Source organism: Capsicum annuum, chromosome 8 (genome assembly GCF_002878395.1).
Source record: "Capsicum annuum cultivar UCD-10X-F1 chromosome 8, UCD10Xv1.1, whole genome shotgun sequence".
Lineage (NCBI taxonomy): Eukaryota > Viridiplantae > Streptophyta > Magnoliopsida > Solanales > Solanaceae > Capsicum > Capsicum annuum.
In genome coordinates, this window is record NC_061118.1 from 131,301,894 (window position 1) to 131,310,953 (window position 9,060).

Consider the following 9,060-nt stretch of genomic DNA (forward strand, 5'->3'; position numbering starts at 1 on the left):
AGATCAAGGTAGAGGGATAGGGGCAGGAGTGATAAGTTGTGCTAGATATGTGGATCAATTGGTTAAGTTCGGTTATGTCTATTATCAGTTCGCTTTATTGATTTCAATTGGCCAACAAGCTAAATCAATAATCAAATAAATAAAATATTTATTATCAGTTTTAAATTTATATATCTTTAAACTTAACAGTTAGATTTATCGGTTTAACCAATAAGAAAATGATCCCTTTATTTTTTTCACCTTCTCTTCTTATTTTTATATGTTCATATATACACACTACCTTAATGCATAAAAGCCTAACAAGTAGAAGAATATTCAAATATATTATTACTAAAACAAACATGTTTTCTTTTTGGTTACGTAGCAAACATGAGTGCAGTAGTAATCCATAACGATATCTCAAAAAAGAAACCAGTGTAGGTATATAGTTTAGATTAATGGTTTGAACCCGACAAAGCCAATAAGTTTATAAAGAAAAGACCAACACTAAGATAACAACAATAAAATGCAAAAAAAAAATTTTACTCAATAGGGTGTTTATTTAAAATATAAATCCACTATTAAATAACTAGTTAGGGTTAAAAATAAACTTTAAATATAATCTTATTGGGTTATTTGTAATGAACCTTCCGGTGTTTGTGAAATTTTCTCCTCTTCCCTATTTTTAGCGCTCTCAATAGTTTATATACGTGATTTTTGACTTACGAAGATGGATAGTACAAATTCTTGAGGTGTTCGGAAGTAATTTAAGTCATTAGTTGGATAATCAAGTTTTAATAAATTTAAACTTGATCATGGTCATAATTTGGTCAAGACAACTCTGATTTGGTATGTTAATGTTTCCAATAGTCCCGAAACAAATTTTTTAGTCAATTTACATAATTAATTTATTTCTATCCTGTTCCAAATGAAGGATTTATTAGAAGTTTTGAATATTTAAAATAATTAAATTAATTAGTGGTTAATGAAAATATTATTTTATAAAATTACTAGTGGTCACGCCGTCACGTATAAATTAGGGTAATGGATTATCAAAGTAAAAGTTATATGGTTAATTCATTAGAACAAAAAAGGGGAAGATAAAAGAGGAGCAGAAGAAAAGAACAAAAGCGACGTTCACAGTGGGAATTAATTTACTGCTGAGGTTAGTAGTTATTGCGTATGAATTATTTAAGAGGAAAATTGCTAATAATTATGCCAATATTGGCAAGTTTGACCAAGTATAACTTGGCAGTGGTGGTATTGATATATGGAGAATGTCTAATAAGTAATAGTTTTCATGTACGCCTCATTACAGTTTCACTTTTGTGCTGATTTGTGCGATAGTGGGTATATTACTCAGATTATCTATAATAATTAATTAGTCATTCATAATAATGACAAAAATGTTGGATTAAGGAAAATTCTTGGCAGTAACCATGAGAAAAATATGTGGTGTACTTATTTCTTATAATTCTTTCACGTCCAGAAAGTTGGCGCCATTAGTTACAAATTTTGAACATTCCGAATTTGTGAGGAAAGGTAGGACACTTGTGGACTAGTGAGATTCAGATTCTTTAGTTGAGGTAGGTTATATTTAATTAGAGTTTACACTTGATTTAATTGTGTGTATACTTCTAAATTAGATACTTGTTGATTGGTATTCGAACATGCTTTAAATTGATGATGTTTGGATTGTTGAGGTGTGTGTAAATGATTATTAAAAATTTACTAGATGAAATTATCTTCTGACTTTAAGTGTACTTGTAAACTTGGTATATCGTATTGTATGCTTTGAGGTAGTGTAAATTTGATATTGATATTACTTGTTTATGTTGGATCGGGTACCACACTGGTACGGATATGTATATGTTAGATCGGATACCATGCCGGTACGGATATGTATATGTTTGATCGGGTACCACACCGGTACGAATATGTATATGTTGGATCATGTTTCACGCTGATATGGATATGTATATATTGGATCGTGTACCACGCCGGTATGGATATGTATATGTTAGATCGGGTACCACACCGGTATGAATATATATATGTTGGATTGGTACCACGCCGGTACGGATATGTATATGTTGGATAGGGTACCACACCAGTACAGATATGTATATGTTGGATCGGGTACCATACCGGTACGAGTATGTATACGTTAGATCGGGTACCACGTCGGTACAAATATGTATATGATGGATCAGGTACCACGCCGATATGGTACATGAATATTATTGTTCCCTACCGATCGTAACTATTTGGAAAAAAATAAGTCCCATAGCATGTCTGTACATATTTATGTTGATTCTGTGGATGTTTACAGTATGGTTGATACTCTTGATGGTTATGTGGCTTGTTTGTGAGCACTCTATGACCTATTTTCACTGTATTGTTGATTCATTGAACATTTTTTATGTGACGATGCCTGTCTATTTGTTATTTTTTTATGTTTTGTAGATGCTATAAAATTGAGTTGGCCTATAACACCTACCAGTGCATAGTGGTTTGTACTGATTCTATCTTGTACTTTTCTTTTGTTGAGTGAAGAAATTGTTTTAGAGTCTCAGACATGACCTCACCTCTGGAATTTGATAGAAGATCTTTATCTAATGGCGAGCACTCCGTCTCAAGGCTGTCATGGGTCATCTTATTTGTTCTTGTCCATCTTTCAGGTAATGAAACATTTCGTATTTACTTTATTTTTGGATATCTCTTTAGACATGTTTATTGTTAGTAGTTCTTTTATGATGAATTTTAGGTCTTGGGGTTTTAGTAAGTAGTTTTTTTTGACTTCTGCATTAATAATGATTCATCTGGAATTATTGTTATTATGTTGATTTTATCATAATATCATCTTAATAATGATTAAGTGATTCGGTAATGATTTGGTTTAGATGGTTCTCCCATAGGAAAATTAGTGTGGGTGTCACTCATGGCCATTTGGGCCATGATAAAGTTCATATCAAAGACCTAGCTTCATCGATCTCATCGTACAAGAAAGTGTTTAGTTGAGTCTTGGGAAACAGTATAGAGACGTATGTACTTTTCTTTGAGTGGCTATAGAACACTATGAAAATTCAAATTCTTCTTTATTATGTGTTATTAGTTGATTTCAATTGGTTTCTAACAATTCCAATTGGTATATAACTTCTTTCATTATTATTCTCGAAGATGGGTATAGTTGAGAGGTATGGTGTAGAACTAGTTACCGTCTAGTTTCTAGGGGATGCCGAGATGTGGTGGAAATGGTGCATTTTGATAAGAAGATGGAGGGCGTTATGCAAAGGGGTTACAGTAGAAAAGAATTCCCACAAAGGAGGTAGTTTCAGTGGTTCTTATTCTAGGAGTGTGAGTATGTTTTAGGTGCGGTGGAGTGAGTCACATCAGGAGGTTTTGTCCTAATTTGAGGCCTTACAATTAGTTTGGCTAGTAGTAAGACCCTCGAGCTTTAGTTCTAGCAGGTAGGGGTGGTAATCAACCTCGTTGAGGTGGTTCTCAACTTGATAAAAATAATGTTTAAATCGGTGTTAGGGCCCATATCTATGCTTGTCCAGGTAGTCCTGAGGCAGGGGTATCAAACATTGTCATTATAGGTACTATTCTTATTTGTGATCAAATGGCCACTCTATTATTTGATCTTAGTTCTTCTTTCTTATATATATTTATATACACATCTCTCCGGTATAGGACGAAAAAAGATGCGGTATGTTGCTTACGACTTTATTTATTAGATACTGGTGATGGCCTGCATAGATTTGGTACATTCACGAGTATTATATCTATAGTTGATGTGATTGTAGCTGAAATATAATCTTACGATTGTTCTTCCTAATTAACGGTTAAGCTAGGTGGTAACTAGTTGTCTATTAGAGGACTATAGCACTTGATGGCTAGGAATCTAATGTATTAGTTAGTGAATCTTGCATAGTTGAAACATGCTAGCTAGCAATGGTTAATGTGTAACTTATAGTGTGGTCGGGTCTAGCATAGGTGATAATTAGTTGGTATTGATGACTAAGTTCGTGATATCGATTAGTCAATAAATGGGGAGTTGTAGAGATATTGGTAATAAGAGGTGGCTAGGTAATAACTTTGAATAGTTTCTAAATGGTTAACTAATGAATAGTAAGTAAGGATTAGTTGGTAAACGATGGTTAGTTGATGAATGGAATCAGTTAATAAAAGATGGTTAGGTGACAAGTAGTAATGTGTTGTCTAGTAATGATTAACAGATATAGGATGATTAGTTGATAATAATGAATAGTGGATAAATGATGGTTTGGGTCTAGTGATGAACATTGACTAGATGTTAGATGTTTGCTATTAAATAAATAGTGGTTATTTGCAATTCCGAGAATAAGGATTATGTGAAGGATAATGTTTAGGCTAATAACTAAAGGTTATGTGATGACTAGGGAACTAGTGTTTCTATTATAATAAGTTTTGGTTAGATTATAACGAGTGGTTGGGAAGTATTGATTAGATAGACATTCTATGGTGATATGACTATTTTTTATGAGTATTTTAGTGTGTGTTATTCGATAATGACTATTATGATGATATATTTATACCCGAAAAGGCCGGAGGACACTATTATGATGATATGTTCATATCTGGCAAGGCCGGAGGATACTGTTGTGATGATGTTGATACCTGACAAGGACGGAGAATATATTTATGACATGTTGATACCCGACAATGCTGAAGGATACTGTTCTGATGATATTGATACCCGACATGGCCGGAGGATATATTTATAATATGTTGATACCCCGCAAGGTCGGAGGATACTATTGATGATGTGTCGATATCTAACAAGGATGGAGGTTGATTACAATGATGACGATCCTGATAGGGACAGATATTATGAGTTGTGATATTGATTGTGTAGTTTGCATTCATTTCTGCGTGCTCATTGCCTATCACCAGTATGCATCTATATTTATCAGTCGGTATAGGACGGTTGCATATATGTGGGTGAAGAATATGCCTTGTGTTGTTGTATACAGATTGAACCTTCTAAGTCTGGGGCGGTGGAGGTACGCATAGACTCGGATAGGTATTTGGTTGTTCGTAAGTTGGGGACTAAAGAGATTGTGTCTGTAAAGGTCCAGTGAAAGAATCGTCCTATTGAAGAGGCTAGTTGAGAGACCAAAGCAGACATGCGTAGCAAGTATCCACATCTTTTTGCTCATTCAGGTAATTTCCTGTTTCCCCTCCTTGTCACTTGTTGCTATTAGGGGATGAACAGTTGTTTAATTGGTATCGGATATAACAACCCTCCCGATCGTTTGGAAAATTTTCTCCTCTTTCCTATTTTTAGCGCTCTCCATAGTTTATATACATTATTTATGACTTACGGAGATGGATAATACCAATTCTTGAGGTGTTCAGAAGCAATTTAAGTCATTAGTTGTATTATCGAGTTTTAATAAATTTGCGCTTGATCATGGCCATAATTTAGTCAAGACGACCCCGATTTGGTGTGTTAATGTTTCCAATAGGCCTGAAACGTACTTTTTAGTCAATTTACATAATTAATTTATTTCTATGGTGTTCCGAACGAGGGATTTATTAGATGTTTTGGGTATTTAAAATAATTAAATTAATTAATGGTTAATGAAGATATTATTTTATTAAATTATTATTGGTCATGCCGTCATGTATAAAATTGGGGTAATGGATTATTAGAACAAAAATTATACAGTAAATTCATTAGAACAAAAAAGGGGAAGAGAAAGGAGGCACAGAATAAAAGAACAAAAATGACGTGCACAGTGGGAATCAATTTACTGCTGAGCTTAGTAGTTGTTGCATATGAATTATTTAAGAGGGAAATTGCTAATAATTATGCCAATATTAGCAAGTTTGACCTAGTATAATTTGGCAATGGTGGTATTGCAATATGGAGAATGGATAATAGGTAATAGTTTACATGTACGCCTCATTATAGTTTTACTTTGGTTCTGATTTGTGGATTTGTGCGTTAGTGGGTATATAACTCAGATTATAATAATTAATTAGTCATTCTTAATAATGACAAAAATGTTAGATTATGGAAAATTCGTGGCAGTAATCATGAGAAAATTATGTGGTGTACTTATTTCTTATAGTTCTTTCACGTACAGAAGGCTGGCGCCATTAGTTATAAATTTTGAACGTTCCGAATTTGTCAGGAAGGGAAGGACACTTGTGGACTAGTGAGATTCGGATTCTTCGGCTAATGTAGATTACGGTTTTATTGGAGTTTAGACTCAATTTAATTGTGTGTATGCTCGTAAATTGGATACTTGTTGATTGGTATTCAGACATGCTTGAAATTGATGATGTTTGGATTGTTGAGGCGTACATAAATGATTATTGAAAATTACTTGATGGAATTGTCTTATAACTTAATTGTACTTATAAATTTGGTACATCCTATTTTATGCTGTGAGGCAGTGCAAATTTTATATTCATAGTACATGTGTTTGTTAGATCGGGTACCACGCCGGTATGGATATGTATATGTTGTATCAGGTACCATGCTGGTACGAATATGCATATGTTGGATCAGATACCATACCGGTACAGATATGTATATGTTGGATCGGATACCAAGCCGGTACAGATATGTATATGTTCGATCACCTGTACGGATATGTATATATTGGATCGGATACCACATAGGTACGAATATGTCTATGTTGAATTGAGTACCACGCTGCTACAAATTTGTATATATTGGATCAGGTTCCATGCTAGTACATATATGTATATGTTGCATCAGGTACCACGCCGATAAGTGTATATAAATTTTGGATCAAGTACCACGCCAGTATAGATATGTAAATGATGGATCGGGTACCACGCCGATACGGTATATGAATATAGATTGTTCTCTGCATGTCGAGACTATTTGGAAAAAAATAAGTCCCACAGCATGGGTGTACATATTTGTGTTGATTCAGTGGATCTGTACAGTATGATTGATACTCTTGATGGTTATGTGGCTTGTTTGTGAGCACTATTTGACCTGTTGTTGCTGTATTGGTTATTCATTGAATATTTGTTATGTGATGATGCTTTTATACTTGTTATTTGATTTATGTTGTGTACATGCTATTAAATTGAGTTATCTTATGACACCTACCTATACATGATGGTTTGTACTGATACAACCATGTACTCTTCTTTTGTTGAGTGCAGAATGTGTTCTCTGGCTCAGACATGATCTCACCTCTTAAGTTTGATAGCAGATCTTGATTCAAGGGTGAGCACTCCGTCTTCAGGCTGCCATGGGTCATCTTATTTGTTCTTGTTCATCTTTCGGGCTATGAAACATTCTTTATTTACTTTATTTTTGGCTATCTCTTTAGATATGAGCTTTATTTGTAGTTCTTGTACGATGAGTTTCGAATCTTGGGGTTTAAGTAAGTAGTTTGACTTCTACATTAATAATGATTAGTCCGGAATTATTCTTATTATGTTAATTTTATAATAATATCATCATAATATTGATTAAGTGATTGGGTAATGGTTCAATTTAGATGGTTCTCCCATAGAAAAATTAGTGTGGGGGGCCACACATGGCGATTTGGGTCGTGAAATTATTGGTTTAGCCATTAACTAAAACGTTAAAACTGAAAATCAAATTGATATCCCAGCCAATGAGTTTTTAGAACCGTTTGAAAATCATTAACCTAATTACTTGATACCGATAAATCAATAACGATATTTTTGGTTTGATCTATCAGTTCATTCGATTCTTGTAGTCCTTATATGGGAAAGGGACCTCTTAGGTTGAGAGTACAATCTTTGAATAAAGGATCCGTATCAAAGAATTCGATAGAGCTGGCGAAAATTCTTAGAAAGAGGCCGATTAATATAGCTTGTCTCCAAAAAGCCAAATAGGTAGTTACTAAAGCGCAAGTAGTAGATGGGTATAAGTTGTGGTGTTCGGGTAGCATGAAAAGAGAAATACAGTAGGTATCTATGTAGATGAAGAGCTTAGGTAACAACTGGGAGTGGTTAGCAGGGTCAATGATGTAGACACCTAATTTTGTCCCTCTTAAAAATCCAATTTACCCATTTTCACCCTCATCTTACCACGTACTGTACCACGTGTAATTATCCCTCCATAAAATGACAAAATAACAAACTCCCTAACAAAATATCAATGCCTCTAACTAATTTTATCTTATCCTAACCACTACCCCACCCCTACCCTACCTCACCCTTAGGCAACCCCCTCACATTTTATTCTTTTTAACTAAATACACAACAAAAAGAGAAGGGGGCCCACTGAAAAAAAGGAAAAAAAAGAATTTCAATGTTTTGGTTCCTTCTGGAGAATACAAAAACACGGGGCCCACAAAACTACACATGACTCACCTCCCACAATTATATACACACAGGTTACGCATAAAAGGGGGATCCATATATACACACACATATTCAGCTATAGGGGGAGGGGATTCCATCTCCATGTACACATCCTTTCTTCTATTTCCACAGAGCATACGTACATAGAGCCATAAAATTCTCCATCTTTTCCACAAACAAGGAACATGCACACAACAACATACTCTCATCCCCATAAAGAGCCAAAACGAGAGAGAGAGAACTAAGGGAGAATCTCCCCCTGGGAGATCAAAGGAGAGTGATGGGAAATATACAGAAAGGAGAGGAGAGAGATTTTTCTGGATAATTCTCATCAGAGAACGTTACAACTGCCTGATTTTCTCTATTTTGGTCACTATTGGGGTTTGCCAGAGCTCCGACGAGTCTAAAATCGTAAATCCATCTTGGACAAATCGTACTTGACCCATTTTGCCTGATTCCAACAAGATTAGCCAGAAAACAAGAGAAACAGGAAAAGGGGCGTATGAATTTGGGTTTGGGTCTCTCGTTACTTTCTCGATTTTGATTCGGGTTGGCTGAAAAATAGAACAAAAGGGTCTATCGAAGTTGGTTTAATCGTTGTTGAGGTTCGACTCGAGGTTTTCGTACGCGGATTCTACCGGATTAATAGAATAATACATCAATTTTGAAAGTGGCATTGAGGTCTAATTCTATCTTATCTCCCTTTAA

General features: G+C 34.7%; 1 long non-coding RNA gene across 1 annotated transcript; it reads left to right on the forward strand.

Moving 5' to 3' along the window:
- Positions 1-1,038: 1,038 nt before the first annotated feature.
- LOC124886751 lies at positions 1,039-7,454 on the forward strand. Its single transcript, XR_007044150.1, has 3 exons — positions 1,039-1,144; positions 2,536-2,660; positions 7,177-7,454. It is a non-coding gene; the product is annotated as an uncharacterized LOC124886751 (long non-coding RNA).
- Positions 7,455-9,060: the final 1,606 nt, after the last annotated feature.